Source organism: Pseudophryne corroboree, chromosome 11, assembly GCF_028390025.1.
Source record: "Pseudophryne corroboree isolate aPseCor3 chromosome 11, aPseCor3.hap2, whole genome shotgun sequence".
Classification (NCBI taxonomy): Eukaryota; Metazoa; Chordata; class Amphibia; order Anura; family Myobatrachidae; genus Pseudophryne; species Pseudophryne corroboree.
The window spans coordinates 214,313,043-214,326,593 of NC_086454.1; the positions used below are offsets into that span (position 1 = coordinate 214,313,043).

The 13,551-nt window shown below is 46.1% G+C and overlaps 13 non-coding genes and 1 pseudogene across 13 annotated transcripts; all 14 read right to left on the minus strand.

The window, feature by feature from the left end:
- Window positions 1-6,019: 6,019 nt before the first annotated feature.
- Window positions 6,020-6,182, minus strand: LOC134970893 (U1 spliceosomal RNA). The gene has a single exon (XR_010190119.1). It is a non-coding gene; the product is annotated as a U1 spliceosomal RNA (small nuclear RNA).
- A 152-nt stretch (window positions 6,183-6,334) lies between these two features.
- On the minus strand, window positions 6,335-6,498 carry LOC134970477 (U1 spliceosomal RNA). Its single transcript, XR_010189792.1, has one exon. It is a non-coding gene; the product is annotated as a U1 spliceosomal RNA (small nuclear RNA).
- Window positions 6,499-7,191: 693 nt separating this feature from the next.
- On the minus strand, window positions 7,192-7,333 carry LOC134970962 (U1 spliceosomal RNA; annotated as a pseudogene).
- Window positions 7,334-7,485: 152 nt separating this feature from the next.
- LOC134970720 (U1 spliceosomal RNA) lies at window positions 7,486-7,649 on the minus strand. The gene has a single exon (XR_010189991.1). It is a non-coding gene; the product is annotated as a U1 spliceosomal RNA (small nuclear RNA).
- A 671-nt stretch (window positions 7,650-8,320) lies between these two features.
- Window positions 8,321-8,483, minus strand: LOC134970802 (U1 spliceosomal RNA). The gene has a single exon (XR_010190058.1). It is a non-coding gene; the product is annotated as a U1 spliceosomal RNA (small nuclear RNA).
- Window positions 8,484-8,635: 152 nt separating this feature from the next.
- Window positions 8,636-8,799, minus strand: LOC134970629 (U1 spliceosomal RNA). Its single transcript, XR_010189917.1, has one exon. It is a non-coding gene; the product is annotated as a U1 spliceosomal RNA (small nuclear RNA).
- Window positions 8,800-9,470: 671 nt separating this feature from the next.
- LOC134970803 (U1 spliceosomal RNA) lies at window positions 9,471-9,633 on the minus strand. The gene has a single exon (XR_010190059.1). It is a non-coding gene; the product is annotated as a U1 spliceosomal RNA (small nuclear RNA).
- Window positions 9,634-9,785: 152 nt separating this feature from the next.
- On the minus strand, window positions 9,786-9,949 carry LOC134970606 (U1 spliceosomal RNA). The gene has a single exon (XR_010189898.1). It is a non-coding gene; the product is annotated as a U1 spliceosomal RNA (small nuclear RNA).
- Window positions 9,950-10,626: 677 nt separating this feature from the next.
- Window positions 10,627-10,789, minus strand: LOC134970936 (U1 spliceosomal RNA). The gene has a single exon (XR_010190152.1). It is a non-coding gene; the product is annotated as a U1 spliceosomal RNA (small nuclear RNA).
- A 152-nt stretch (window positions 10,790-10,941) lies between these two features.
- Window positions 10,942-11,105, minus strand: LOC134970721 (U1 spliceosomal RNA). Its single transcript, XR_010189992.1, has one exon. It is a non-coding gene; the product is annotated as a U1 spliceosomal RNA (small nuclear RNA).
- Window positions 11,106-11,776: 671 nt separating this feature from the next.
- Window positions 11,777-11,939, minus strand: LOC134970805 (U1 spliceosomal RNA). Its single transcript, XR_010190060.1, has one exon. It is a non-coding gene; the product is annotated as a U1 spliceosomal RNA (small nuclear RNA).
- Window positions 11,940-12,091: 152 nt separating this feature from the next.
- On the minus strand, window positions 12,092-12,255 carry LOC134970630 (U1 spliceosomal RNA). Its single transcript, XR_010189918.1, has one exon. It is a non-coding gene; the product is annotated as a U1 spliceosomal RNA (small nuclear RNA).
- Window positions 12,256-12,926: 671 nt separating this feature from the next.
- Window positions 12,927-13,089, minus strand: LOC134970806 (U1 spliceosomal RNA). The gene has a single exon (XR_010190061.1). It is a non-coding gene; the product is annotated as a U1 spliceosomal RNA (small nuclear RNA).
- A 152-nt stretch (window positions 13,090-13,241) lies between these two features.
- LOC134970607 (U1 spliceosomal RNA) lies at window positions 13,242-13,405 on the minus strand. Its single transcript, XR_010189899.1, has one exon. It is a non-coding gene; the product is annotated as a U1 spliceosomal RNA (small nuclear RNA).
- Window positions 13,406-13,551: the final 146 nt, after the last annotated feature.

The window sequence follows — 13,551 nt, forward strand, 5'->3', positions numbered from 1 at the left end:
TTTTAAAGCCTCCTGTTAGGCCATCATCTACACGACATAGCCCTGAATTTTCCAATGCGTAGCTCTTTGCAAAAGAGAGATATTGGCAAGGAAAAGCTGTCTTGTACCTTTGCATTTTTCTCCCAAACGAAGGTCACTAGAAAGAAAATTTTAAAGGCTCCTGTTAGGCCATCATCTACACGACATAGCCCTGAATTTTCCAATGCGCAGCTCTTTGCAAAAGAGAGATATTGGCAAGGAAAAGCTGTCTTGTACCATTGCATTTTACTCCCAAACGAAGGACACTAGAAAGAAAATTTTAAAGCCTCCTGTTAGGCCATCATCTACACGAAAAAGCCCTGAATTTTCCAATGCGCAGCTCTTTGCAAAAGAGAGATATTGGCAAGGAAAAGCTGTCTTGTACCATTGCATTTTTCTCCCAAACGAAGGACACTAGAAAGAACATTTTAAAGCCTCCTGTTAGGCCATCATCTACACGACATAGCCCTGAATTTTCCAATGCGCAGCTCTTTGCAAAAGAGAGATATTGGCAAGGAAAAGCTGTCTTGTACCTTTGCATTTTTCTCCCAAACGAAGGTCACTAGAAAGAAAATTTTAAAGCCTCCTGTTAGGCCATCATCTACACGACATAGCCCTGAATTTTCCAATGCGTAGCTCTTTGCAAAAGAGAGATATTGGCAAGGAAAAGCTGTCTTGCACCTTTGCATTTTTCTCCCAAACGAAGGACACTAGAAAGAAAATTTTAAAGCCTCCTGTTAGGCCATCATCTACACGAAATAGCCCTGAATTTTCCAATGCGCAGCTCTTTGCAAAAGAGAGATATTGGCAAGGAAAAGCTGTCTTGTACCATTGCATTTTTCTCCCAAACGAAGGACACTAGAAAGAAAATTTTAAAGCCTCCTGTTAGGCCATCATCTACACGACATAGCCCTGAATTTTCCAATGCGCAGCTCTTTGCAAAAGAGAGATATTGGCAAGGAAAAGCTGTCTTGTACCTTTGCATTTTTCTCCCAAACGAAGGACACTAGAAAGAAAATTTTAAAGCCTCCTGTTAGGCCATCATCTTACACGACATAGCCCTGAATTTTCCAATGCGCAGCTCTTTGCAAAAGAGAGATATTGGCAAGGAAAAGCTGTCTTGTACCTTTGCATTTTTCTCCCAAACGAAGGACACTAGAATTAAAATTTTTAAAGCCTCCTGTTAGGCCATCATCTACACGACATAGCCCTGAATTTTCCAATGCGTAGCTCTTTGCAAAAGAGAGATATTGGCAAGGAAAAGCTGTCTTGTACCTTTGCATTTTTCTCCCAAACGAAGGTCACTAGAAAGAAAATTTTAAAGCCTCCTGTTAGGCCATCATCTACACGACATAGCCCTGAATTTTCCAATGCGTAGCTCTTTGCAAAAGAGAGATATTGGCAAGGAAAAGCTGTCTTGTACCTTTGCATTTTTCTCCCAAACGAAGGTCACTAGAAAGAAAATTTTAAAGCCTCCTGTTAGGCCATCATCTACACGACATAGCCCTGAATTTTCCAATGCGCAGCTCTTTGCAAAAGAGAGATATTGGCAAGGAAAAGCTGTCTTGTACCATTGCATTTTACTCCCAAACGAAGGACACTAGAAAGAAAATTTTAAAGCCTCCTGTTAGGCCATCATCTACACGAAATAGCCCTGAATTTTCCAATGCGCAGCTCTTTGCAAAAGAGAGATATTGGCAAGGAAAAGCTGTCTTGTACCATTGCATTTTTCTCCCAAACGAAGGACACTAGAAAGAAAATTTTAAAGCCTCCTGTTAGGCCATCATCTACACGACATAGCCCTGAATTTTCCAATGCGCAGCTCTTTGCAAAAGAGAGATATTGGCAAGGAAAAGCTGTCTTGTACCTTTGCATTTTTCTCCCAAACGAAGGTCACTAGAAAGAAAATTTTAAAGCCTCCTGTTAGGCCATCATCTACACGACATAGCCCTGAATTTTCCAATGCGTAGCTCTTTGCAAAAGAGAGATATTGGCAAGGAAAAGCTGTCTTGTACCTTTGCATTTTTCTCCCAAACGAAGGACACTAGAAAGAAAATTTTAAAGCCTCCTGTTAGGCCATCATCTACACGAAATAGCCCTGAATTTTCCAATGCGCAGCTCTTTGCAAAAGAGAGATATTGGCAAGGAAAAGCTGTCTTGTACCATTGCATTTTTCTCCCAAACGAAGGACACTAGAAAGAAAATTTTAAAGCCTCCTGTTAGGCCATCATCTACACGACATAGCCCTGAATTTTCCAATGCGCAGCTCTTTGCAAAAGAGAGATATTGGCAAGGAAAAGCTGTCTTGTACCTTTGCATTTTTCTCCCAAACGAAGGACACTAGAAAGAAAATTTTAAAGCCTCCTGTTAGGCCATCATCTACACGACATAGCCCTGAATTTTCCAATGCGCAGCTCTTTGCAAAAGAGAGATATTGGCAAGGAAAAGCTGTCTTGTACCTTTGCATTTTTCTCCCAAACGAAGGACACTAGAATTAAAATTTTAAAGCCTCCTGTTAGGCCATCATCTACACGACATAGCCCTGAATTTTCCAATGCGTAGCTCTTTGCAAAAGAGAGATATTGGCAAGGAAAAGCTGTCTTGTACCTTTGCATTTTTCTCCCAAACCAGGGACACTAGAATTAAAATTTTAAAGCCTCCTGTTAGGCCATCATCTACACGACATAGCCCTGAATTTTCCAATGCGCAGCTCTTTGCAAAAGAGAGATATTGGCAAGGAAAAGCTGTCTTGTACCTTTGCATTTTTCTCCCAAACGAAGGACACTAGAAAGAAAATTTTAAAGCCTCCTGTTAGGCCATCATCTACACGACATAGCCCTGAATTTTCCAATGCGCAGCTCTTTGCAAAAGAGAGATATTGGCAAGGAAAAGCTGTCTTGTACCTTTGCATATTTCTCCCAAATGAAGGACACTAGAATTAAAATTTTAAAGCCTCCTGTTAGGCCATCATCTACACGACATAGCCCTGAATTTTCCAATGCGTAGCTCTTTGCAAAAGAGAGATATTGGCAAGGAAAAGCTGTCTTGAACCTTTGCATTTTTCTCCCAAACGAAGGACACTAGAATTAAAATTTTAAAGCCTCCTGTTAGGCCATCATCTACACGACATAGCCCTGAATTTTCCAATGCGCAGCTCTTTGCAAAAGAGAGATATTGGCAAGGAAAAGCTGTCTTGTACCTTTGCATTTTTCTCCCAAACGAAGGTCACTAGAAAGAAAATTTTAAAGCCTCCTGTTAGGCCATCATCTACACGACATAGCCCTGAATTTTCCAATGCGTAGCTCTTTGCAAAAGAGAGATATTGGCAAGGAAAAGCTGTCTTGTACCATTGCATTTTTCTCCCAAATGAAGGACACTAGAAAATTTTTTTTAAAGCCTCCTGTTAGGCCATCATCTACACGAAATAGCCCTGTAATTTTCCAATGCGCAGCTCTTTGCAAAAGAGAGATATTGGCAAGGAAAAGCTGTCTTGTACCATTGCATTTTTCTCCCAAACGAAGGACACTAGAAAGAAAATTGTAAAGCCTCCTGTTAGGCCATCATCTACACGACATAGCCCTGAATTTTCCAATGCGCAGCTCTTTGCAAAAGAGAGATATTGGCAAGGAAAAGCTGTCTTGTACCTTTGCATTTTTCTCCCAAACGAAGGACACTAGAAAGAAAATTTTAAAGCCTCCTGTTAGGCCATCATCTACACGACATAGCCCTGAATTTTCCAATGCGCAGCTCTTTGCAAAAGAGAGATATTGGCAAGGAAAAGCTGTCTTGTACCTTTGCATTTTTCTCCCAAACGAAGGACACTAGAATTAAAATTTTAAAGCCTCCTGTTAGGCCATCATCTACACGACATAGCCCTGAATTTTCCAATGCGTAGCTCTTTGCAAAAGAGAGATATTGGCAAGGAAAAGCTGTCTTGTACCTTTGCATTTTTCTCCCAAACCAGGGACACTAGAATTAAAATTTTAAAGCCTCCTGTTAGGCCATCATCTACACGACATAGCCCTGAATTTTCCAATGCGCAGCTCTTTGCAAAAGAGAGATATTGGCAAGGAAAAGCTGTCTTGTACCTTTGCATTTTTCTCCCAAACGAAGGTCACTAGAAAGAAAATTTTAAAGCCTCCTGTTAGGCCATCATCTACACGACATAGCCCTGAATTTTCCAATGCGCAGCTCTTTGCAAAAGAGAGATATTGGCAAGGAAAAGCTGTCTTGTACCTTTGCATTTTTCTCCCAAACGAAGGAAACTAGAAAGAAAATTTTAAAGCCTCCTGTTAGGTCATCATCTACACGACATAGCCCTGAATTTTCCAATGCGCAGCTCTTTGCAAAAGAGAGATATTGGCAAGGAAAAGCTGTCTTGTACCTTTGCATTTTTCTCCCAAACGAAGGACACTAGAAAGAAAATTTTAAAGCCTCCTGTTAGGCCATCATCTACACGACATAGCCCTGAATTTTCCAATGCGCAGCTCTTTGCAAAAGAGAGATATTGGCAAGGAAAAGCTGTCTTGTACCTTTGCATTTTTCTCCCAAACGAAGGACACTAGAATTAAAATTTTAAAGCCTCCTGTTAGGCCATCATCTACACGACATAGCCCTGAATTTTCCAATGCGTAGCTCTTTGCAAAAGAGAGATATTGGCAAGGAAAAGCTGTCTTGTACCTTTGCATTTTTCTACCAAACGAAGGACACTAGAATTAAAATTTTAAAGCCTCCTGTTAGGCCATCATCTACACGACATAGCCCTTAATTTTCCAATGCGCAGCTCTTTGCAAAAGAGAGATATTGGCAAGGAAAAGCTGTCTTGTACCATTGCATTTTTCTCCCAAACGAAGGAAACTAGAATTAAAATTTTAAAGCCTCCTGTTAGGCCATCATCTACACGATATAGCCCTGAATTTTCCAATACGCAGCTCTTTGCAAACGAGAGATATTGGCAAGGAAAAGCTGTCTTGTACCTTTGCATTTTTCTCCCAAACGAAGGACACTAGAAAGAAAAATGTAAAGCCTCCTGTTAGGCCATCATCTACACGACATAGCCCTGAATTTTCCAATGCGTAGCTCTTTGCAAAAGAGAGATATTGGCAAGGAAAAGCTGTCTTGTACCTTTGCATTTTTCTCCCAAACGAAGGACACTAGAAAGAAAATTTTAAAGCCTCCTGTTAGACCATCATCTACACGACATAGCCCTGAATTTTCCAATGCGCAGCTCTTTGCAAAAGAGAGATATTGGCATGGAAAAGCTGTCTTGTACCTTTGCATTTTTCTCCCAAACGAAGGACACTAGAAAGAAAATTTTAAAGCCTCCTGTTAGGCCATCATCTACACGACATAGCCCTGAATTTTCCAATGCGCAGCTCTTTGCAAAAGAGAGATATTGGCAAGGAAAAGCTGTCTTGTACCATTGCATTTTTCTCCCAAACGAAGGACACTAGAAAGAAAATTTTAAAGCCTCCTGTTAGGCCATCATCTACACGGCATAGCCCTGAATTTTCCAATGCGTAGCTCTTTGCAAAAGAGAGATATTGGCAAGGAAAAGCTGTCTTGCACCTTTGCATTTTTCCCCAAACGAAGGACACTAGAATTAAAATTTTAAAGCCTCCTGTTAGGCCATCATCTACACGACATAGCCCTGAATTTTCCAATGCGCAGCTCTATGCAAAAGAGAGATATTGGCAAGGAAAAGCTGTCTTGTACCTTTGCATTTTTCTCCCAAACGAAGGTCACTAGAAATAAAATTTTAAAGCCTCCTGTTAGGCCATCATCTACACGACATAGCCCTGAATTTTCCAATGCGCAGCTCTTTGCAAAAGAGAGATATTGGCAAGGAAAAGCTATCTTGTACATTTGCATTTTTCTCCAAAACGAAGGACACTAGAATTAAAATTTTAAAGCCTCCTGTTAGGCCATCATCTACACGGCATAGCCCTGAATTTTCCAAACAGACAGCAAACTAGGCTGGAGAAAGACCTGAGACAAAGAGATCTGAATTATATGAGAGCCGACCAGAGGAAACACAAATTATGCAGTCAAGTGTCCCACATTTGGGGAAATCGCAGGAGCAGCACACCCAGAGTGCAATGGGTGAGCCTTGCCCTGGGAGAAGCACCTTCCTGATCATAGTATCTCACCTGGCAGGTAAATAGGAGTTGGGCTAGAGCTGGGGAGGGTCGCTGCTCGTGCACCCCCCTGTCAAGTGAAGGAGATCCAACTGAGGCAGCACAAGGGAACTCTCGAAAGAAGAACAAGGCTAGAGGAAGATCTGAGACAAAGAAATCTGACTTTTACCAGAGCTGACCAGAGGAAAGCACAAACACAGTCCCCCACTACCACAAATAATGCAGTTGAGTTTCCCACATTTGGGGAAATCACAGGGGTCAGCATACCCAGAATGCAATGAATGAACCTCACCCTGGGAGAACAATCTTCATGACCATGGTATCTCCTATGCAAAATAAGTATGATTTGGGATAGGGCTGGGGAGGGCCGCTGCTCAGGCACATCTCTGTCAAGTAAAGGAGATTCAACTGAGGCAGCACAAGGGAACTCTCATCTGGGGACAACAACTGCAGGGAGAACACATATTTTCAGATGAACATGGGAGGGCAGAAGGCTGCCTAATACTGAAGCACCCCCAAACAACAAACCAAATGCAACAACTAGTGCAAGCATTCCTGGGGGAAGGCCTGCAGCAGATTGATTTGCATATGGTAATGCCATCCAAGCAGTGGGTCAAAGTTGGCTTCAACCCTCGTCTGCATATGAAAAGAGAAAAGGGGCGTGGCAGGGCATGGCGGCCTTTTGCGGCGCTTGGATGACCCCTAGTTCGCATTAAACACCTCCACCCTCCTTCGGTGTGGGGCTCATGTTGGCTATGCCCCAGCCCCTGAAGCATTCAAGCTGATTTCTTGCAGCAGCTGGGCACTGTAACAGCTCCAGAGCTGCTCTGTAAGGCAAGTAAAAGGGTGTGGGCCCTGCAGCACTACCTGTAGTTTGCATTGTGCATTGGAAGGCACAAAGTAAGCAGACGGGAGAAGTCAGGATAGTGCGCAAGGGAATAGAAGGGAGCGGCTCAAGAAAAGAGAAGTGGAAACAGGCAGCAAACTAGGCTGGAGAGAGACCTGAGACAAAGAGATCTGAATTATATGAGAGCCGACCAGGGGAAACACAAATTATGCAGTCAAGTTTCCCACATTTGGGGAAATCAAAGGGGCAGCACACCCAGAGTGCAATGGGTGAGCCTTGCCCTGGGAGAAGCACCTACATGATCATAGTATCTCACCTGGCAGGTAAGTAGGAGTTGGGCTAGAGCTGGGGAGGGTCGCTGCTCGGGCACCCCCCTGTCAAGTGAAGGAGATCCAACTGAGGCAGCACAAGGGAACTCTCGAAAGAAGAACAAAGCTAGAGGAAGATCTGAGACAAAGAAATCTGACTTTTACCAGAGCTGACCAGAGGAAAGCACAAACACAGTCCCCCACTCCCACAAATAATGCAGTCGAGTTTCCCACATTTGGGGAAATCACAGGGGTCATCATACCCAGAATGCAATGAATGAACCTCACCCTGGGAGAACAATCTTCATGACCATGATATCTCCTATGCAAAATAAGTATGATTTGGGATAGGGCTGGGGAGGGCCGCTGCTCAGGCACATCTCTGTCAAGCAAAGGCGATTCAACTGAGGCAGCACAAGGGAACTCTCATCTGGGGACAACAACTGCAGGGAGAACACATATTTTCAGATGAACATGGGAGGGCAGAAGGCTGCCTAATACTGAAGCACCCCCAAACAACAAACCAAATGCAACAACTAGTGCAAACATTCCTGGGGGAAGGCCTGCAGCAGATGGATTTGCATATGGTGATGTCATCCAAGCAGTGGGTCAAAGTTGGCTTCAACCCTCGTCTGCATATGAAAAGAAAAAAGGGATGTGCAGGGCATGGCGGCCTTTTGCGGTGCTTGCATGACCCCTAATTCGCATTAAACACCTCCACCCTCCTTCGGTGTGGGGCTCATGTTGGCTATGCCCCAGCACCTGAAGCATTCAAGCTGATTTCTTGCAGCAGCTGGGCACTGTAACAGCTCCAGAGCTGCTCTGTAAGGCAACTAAAAAGGTGTGGGCCCTGCAGCACTACCTGTAGTTCGCATTGTGCGTTGGAAGGCACAAAGTAAGCAGACGGGAGAAGTCAGGATAGTGCGCAAGGGCATAGAAGGGAGCGGCTCAAGAAAAGAGAAGTGGAAACAGACAGCAAACTAGGCTGGAGAGAGACCTGAGACAAAGAGATCTGAATTATACGAGAGCCGACCAGAGGAAACACAAATTATGCAGTCAAGTGTCCCACATTTGGGGAAATCGCAGGAGCAGCACACCCAGAGTGCAATGGGTGAGCCTTGCCCTGGGAGAAGCACCTTCCTGATCATAGTATCTCACCTGGCAGGTAAGTAGGAGTTGGGCTAGAGCTGGGGAGGGTCGCTGCTCGGGCACCCCCCTGTCAAGTGAAGGAGATCCAACTGAGGCAGCACAAGGGAACTCTCGAAAGAAGAACAAGGCTAGAGGAAGATCTGAGACAAAGAAATCTGACTTTTACCAGAGCTGACCAGAGGAAAGCACAAACACAGTCCCCCACTACCACAAATAATGCAGTCGAGTTTCCCACATTTGGGGAAATCACAGGGGTCATCATACCCAGAATGCAATGAATAAACCTCACCCTGGGAGAACAATCTTCATGACCATGATATCTCCTATGCAAAATAAGTATGATTTGGGATAGGGCTGGGGAGGGCCACTGCTCAGGCACATCTCTGTCAAGTAAAGGCGATTCAACTGAGGCAGCACAAGGGAACTCTCATCTGGGGACAACAACTGCAGGGAGAACACATATTTTCAGATGAACATGGGAGGGCAGAAGGCTGCCTAATACTGAAGCACCCCCAAACAACAAACCAAATGCAACAACTAGTGCAAGCATTCCTGGAGGAAGGCCTGCAGCAGATGGATTTGCATATGGTGATGTCATCCAAGCAGTGGGTCAAAGTTGGCTTCAACCCTCGTCTGCATATGAAAAGAAAAAAGGGATGTGCAGGGCATGGCGGCCTTTTGCGGCGCTTGCATGACCCCTAATTCGCATTAAACACCTCCACCCTCCTTAGGTGTGGGGCTCATGTTGGCTATGCCCCAGCCCCTGAAGCATTCAAGCTGATTTCTTGCAGCAGCTGGGCACTGTAACAGCTCCAGAGCTGCTCTGTAAGGCAACTAAAAGGGTGTGGGCCCTGCAGCACTACCTGTAGTTCGCAATGTGCGTTGGAAGGCACAAAGTAAGCAGACGGGAGAAGTCAGGATAGTGCGCAAGGGCATAGAAGGGAGCGGCTCAAGAAAAGAGAAGTGGAAACAGACAGCAAACTAGGCTGGAGAGAGACCTGAGACAAAGAGATCTGAATTATACGAGAGCCGACCAGAGGAAACACAAATTATGCAGTCAAGTGTCCCACATTTGGGGAAATCGCAGGAGCAGCACACCCAGAGTGCAATGGGTGAGCCTTGCCCTGGGAGAAGCACCTTCCTGATCATAGTATCTCACCTGGCAGGTAAGTAGGAGTTGGGCTAGAGCTGGGGAGGGTCGCTGCTCGGGCACCCCCCTGTCAAGTGAAGGAGATCCAACTGAGGCAGCACAAGGGAACTCTCGAAAGAAGAACAAGGCTAGAGGAAGATCTGAGACAAAGAAATCTGACTTTTACCAGAGTTGACCAGAAGAAAGCACAAACACAGTCCCCCACTACCACAAATAATGCAGTCGAGTTTCCCACATTTGGGGAAATCACAGGGGTCAGCATACCCAGAATGCAATGAATGAACCTCACCCTGGGAGAACAATCTTCATGACCATGGTATCTCCTATGCAAAATAAGTATGATTTGGGATAGGGCTGGGGAGGGCCGCTGCTCAGGCACATCTCTGTCAAGTAAAGGAGATTCAACTGAGGCAGCACAAGGGAACTCTCATCTGGGGACAACAACTGCAGGGAGAACACATATTTTCAGATGAACATGGGAGGGCAGAAGGCTGCCTAATACTGAAGCACCCCCAAACAACAAACCAAATGCAACAACTAGTGCAAGCATTCCTGGGGGAAGGCCTGCAGCAGATGGATTTGCATATGGTGATGTCATCCAAGCAGTGGGTCAAAGTTGGCTTCAACCCTCGTCTGCATATGAAAAGAAAAAAGGGATGTGCAGGGCATGGCGTCCTTTTGTGGCGCTTGGATGACCCTTAATTTGCATTAAACATCTCCACCCTCCTTCGGTGTGGGGCTCATGTTGGCTATGCCCGAGCCCCTGAAGCATTCAAGATGATTTCTTGCAGCAGCTGGGCACTGTAACAGCTCCAGAGCTGCTCTGTGAGGCAAGTAAAAGGGTGTGGGCCCTGCAGCACTACCTGTAGTTTGCATTGTGTGTTGGAAGGCACAAAGTAAGCAGACGGGAGAAGTCAGGATAGTGCGCAAGGGCATAGAAGGGAGCGGCTCAAGATCAAGAAGAGAGAAGTGGAAACAGACAGCAAACTAGGCTGGAGAGAGACCTGAGACAAAGAGATCTGAATTATACGAGAGACGACCAGGGGAAACACAAATTATGCAGTCAAGTTTCCCACATTTGGGGAAATCAAAGGGGCAGCACACCCAGAGTGCAATGGGTGAGCCTTGCCCTGGGAGAAGCACCTACATGATCATAGTATCTCACCTGGCAGGTAAGTAGGAGTTGGGCTAGAGCTGGGGAGGGTCGCTGCTCGGGCACCCCCCTGTCAAGTGAAGGAGATCCAACTGAGGCAGCACAAGGGAACTCTCGAAAGAAGAACAAAGCTAGAGGAAGATCTGAGACAAAGAAATCTGACTTTTACCAGAGCTGACCAGAGGAAAGCACAAACACAGTCCCCCACTCCCACAAATAATGCAGTCGAGTTTCCCACATTTGGGGAAATCACAGGGGTCATCATACCCAGAATGCAATGAATGAACCTCACCCTGGGAGAACAATCTTCATGACCATGATATCTCCTATGCAAAATAAGTATGATTTGGGATAGGGCTGGGGAGGGCCGCTGCTCAGGCACATCTCTGTCAAGCAAAGGCGATTCAACTGAGGCAGCACAAGGGAACTCTCATCTGGGGACAACAACTGCAGGGAGAACACATATTTTCAGATGAACATGGGAGGGCAGAAGGCTGCCTAATACTGAAGCACCCCCAAACAACAAACCAAATGCAACAACTAGTGCAAACATTCCTGGGGGAAGGCCTGCAGCAGATGGATTTGCATATGGTGATGTCATCCAAGCAGTGGGTCAAAGTTGGCTTCAACCCTCGTCTGCATATGAAAAGAAAAAAGGGATGTGCAGGGCATGGCGGCCTTTTGCGGCGCTTGCATGACCCCTAATTCGCATTAAACACCTCCACCCTCCTTCGGTGTGGGGCTCATGTTGGCTATGCCCCAGCACCTGAAGCATTCAAGCTGATTTCTTGCAGCAGCTGGGCACTGTAACAGCTCCAGAGCTGCTCTGTAAGGCAACTAAAAAGGTGTGGGCCCTGCAGCACTACCTGTAGTTCGCATTGTGCGTTGGAAGGCACAAAGTAAGCAGACGGGAGAAGTCAGGATAGTGCGCAAGGGCATAGAAGGGAGCGGCTCAAGAAAAGAGAAGTGGAAACAGACAGCAAACTAGGCTGGAGAGAGACCTGAGACAAAGAGATCTGAATTATACGAGAGCCGACCAGAGGAAACACAAATTATGCAGTCAAGTGTCCCACATTTGGGGAAATCGCAGGAGCAGCACACCCAGAGTGCAATGGGTGAGCCTTGCCCTGGGAGAAGCACCTTCCTGATCATAGTATCTCACCTGGCAGGTAAGTAGGAGTTGGGCTAGAGCTGGGGAGGGTCGCTGCTCGGGCACCCCCCTGTCAAGTGAAGGAGATCCAACTGAGGCAGCACAAGGGAACTCTCGAAAGAAGAACAAGGCTAGAGGAAGATCTGAGACAAAGAAATCTGACTTTTACCAGAGCTGACCAGAGGAAAGCACAAACACAGTCCCCCACTACCACAAATAATGCAGTCGAGTTTCCCACATTTGGGGAAATCACAGGGGTCATCATACCCAGAATGCAATGAATAAACCTCACCCTGGGAGAACAATCTTCATGACCATGATATCTCCTATGCAAAATAAGTATGATTTGGGATAGGGCTGGGGAGGGCCACTGCTCAGGCACATCTCTGTCAAGTAAAGGCGATTCAACTGAGGCAGCACAAGGGAACTCTCATCTGGGGACAACAACTGCAGGGAGAACACATATTTTCAGATGAACATGGGAGGGCAGAAGGCTGCCTAATACTGAAGCACCCCCAAACAACAAACCAAATGCAACAACTAGTGCAAGCATTCCTGGAGGAAGGCCTGCAGCAGATGGATTTGCATATGGTGATGTCATCCAAGCAGTGGGTCAAAGTTGGCTTCAACCCTCGTCTGCATATGAAAAGAAAAAAGGGATGTGCAGGGCATGGCGGCCTTTTGCGGCGCTTGCATGACCCCTAATTCGCATTAAACACCTCCACCCTCCTTAGGTGTGGGGCTCATGTTGGCTATGCCCCAGCCCCTGAAGCATTCAAGCTGATTTCTTGCAGCAGCTGGGCACTGTAACAGCTCCAGAGCTGCTCTGTAAGGCAACTAAAAGGGTGTGGGCCCTGCAGCACTACCTGTAGTTCGCAATGTGCGTTGGAAGGCACAAAGTAAGCAGACGGGAGAAGTCAGGATAGTGCGCAAGGGCATAGAAGGGAGCGGCTCAAGAAAAGAGAAGTGGAAACAGACAGCAAACTAGGCTGGAGAGAGACCTGAGACAAAGAGATCTGAATTATACGAGAGCCGACCAGAGGAAACACAAATTATGCAGTCAAGTGTCCCACATTTGGGGAAATCGCAGGAGCAGCACACCCAGAGTGCAATGGGTGAGCCTTGCCCTGGGAGAAGCACCTTCCTGATCATAGTATCTCACCTGGCAGGTAAGTAGGAGTTGGGCTAGAGCTGGGGAGGGTCGCTGCTCGGGCACCCCCCTGTCAAGTGAAGGAGATCCAACTGAGGCAGCACAAGGGAACTCTCGAAAGAAGAACAAGGCTAGAGGAAGATCTGAGACAAAGAAATCTGACTTTTACCAGAGTTGACCAGAAGAAAGCACAAACACAGTCCCCCACTACCACAAATAATGCAGTCGAGTTTCCCACATTTGGGGAAATCACAGGGGTCAGCATACCCAGAATGCAATGAATGAACCTCACCCTGGGAGAACAATCTTCATGACCATGGTATCTCCTATGCAAAATAAGTATGATTTGGGATAGGGCTGGGGAGGGCCGCTGCTCAGGCACATCTCTGTCAAGTAAAGGAGATTCAACTGAGGCAGCACAAGGGAACTCTCATCTGGGGACAACAACTGCAGGGAGAACACATATTTTCAGATGAACATGGGAGGGCA